This window comes from Rhinopithecus roxellana, chromosome 4 (genome assembly GCF_007565055.1).
Source record: "Rhinopithecus roxellana isolate Shanxi Qingling chromosome 4, ASM756505v1, whole genome shotgun sequence".
Lineage (NCBI taxonomy): Eukaryota > Metazoa > Chordata > Mammalia > Primates > Cercopithecidae > Rhinopithecus > Rhinopithecus roxellana.
In genome coordinates, this window is record NC_044552.1 from 83,135,270 (window position 1) to 83,137,171 (window position 1,902).

Sequence of the window (1,902 nt, forward strand, 5' to 3'; positions counted from 1 at the left end):
CTTTTTTTCATTGTGTTATTATTATATAGGCCCTGTGAGATTTATGTTTTAAGGATGCTCTATTTTTGATGTATTTTGAGGTTTTGCTTCAGAATTTAGAACTCTATTGTATATTTTGTATAGTTCTGGTTTGGTAGTGGCAAATTGTCTCAGCATTTGTTTGTCTGAAAAAGACTTTATCTCTCCTTCATTTATGAAGCTTAGTTTTGCTGGATACAAAATTCTTGGCTAACAGTTATTTTGTATAAGGGGGCTAAAGATAGGACCCCAATCCCTTCTGCCTTGTAAGGTTTCGGCTGAGAAATCAGCTGTTAATCTCATAGGTTTTCCTTTATAGGTCTCCTGATGCTTTTACCACAGAGATCTCAAGATTTTTCTCCTTCATCTTGACTTTAGATAACTTGATGACTGTGTGCCTAGGTGAAGATATTTTTGTGATGAATTTCCTGGGTGTTCTTTGAGCTTCTTGTATTTGGATGTCTAGATCTCTTAGCAAGGCCAGATAGCTTTTCCTCAATTATTCCTTCAAATAACTTTTCCAAACTTTTAGATTTTTCTTCTGCCTCAGTAGCACCAATTATTCTTAGGTCTGATCATTTAACAATCCCAAATTTCTTGGAGGCTTTGTTCATTTTTTTAAAAAATTCTCTTTTCTTTGTCTTTGCTTGATTGGGATAATTTGAAAGCCTTGTCTTTGAGCTCTGAAATCCTTTCTTTTACTTGTTGAAGTCTATTGTTGAAACTCTCCACTACATTTTGTATTTCCCCAAGTGTGTCTTTCATTTCCAGAAATTGTGATTGTTTTTTCTTTATGATATCTATTTATCTGGAAAATTTTTCATTCATATCCAAAATAGTTTTTTTTTTAAATTTCTGTATGTTGTTTTTCACCTTTCTCTGGTATCTTCTCGAGTAGCTTCTACCTTCTGAATCCTTTATCTGGCAATTCAGAGATCTCTTCTTGGTTTGGATCCATTGTCAGGGAGCTAGTATAATATTTTGGAGGTGTTATAGAACCCTGTTTTGTCATCTTATCAGAGTTACTTTTCTGTTTCCTTCTCATTTTGGTAGACTATTTCTTCAAATTGTTCTTAAATTTATATTCTATTTGACTGCATTTTTTTTAATTTAAATTTCTCTTATTCTTCTCTCTCTCTCTTTTTTTTTTTTTTTTTTTTTTTTGAGATGGAGTTTTGCTCTTGTTACCCAGGCTGGAGTGCAATGGCACGATCTCAGCTCACTGCAACCTCTACCTTCCGGGTTGAAGCAATTCTCCTGCCTCAGCGTCCTGAGTAGCTGGGATTACAGGCATGCACCCCCACGCCTGGCTAGTTTTGTATTTTTAGTAAAGGGTTTCTTTACTAAACAGGGTTTCTCCATGTTGGTCAGGCTGGTCACAAACTCCCGACCTCAGGTGATCTGCCCACCTCAGCCTCACAAAGTGCTGGGATTACAGGCGTTAGCTACCATGCCCGGCCTTCTTCTCTCTCTTAAGGATCAGACCATAGTGTTTATTTTAGCCTAATTTGGTTCTTGGTGCTTGTAGGGGAGAAGACTTGGTATAAGTTCATTAGTTATAGAGAGTCTTTGTGTGCTGTTTTTATCTGATCCTGGTATATTCTTGGTGTGTCAGTGAGTTTCCTGTATCTGATGGAGTTGAAATGGCAGGGATCTCTTGAAGCTTACCTTATTCTTTCATGGTGTATAGTTTATTTAATTTTTACCCATTGTTTCATTTACTGAGTTGATGATTCAGGCTTAAGGCTAATAGGGGAGGTATCCCTGGGTATGCACTGGTTTTGGCTAAGACAAATGAGTAAGATGTAATACCCAAGAGTGGGCTGAGGTTCCAGCCTCTATGAGGGTGACTGGGGGAGCTCTCAATTAGATGTGTTAAGGTTT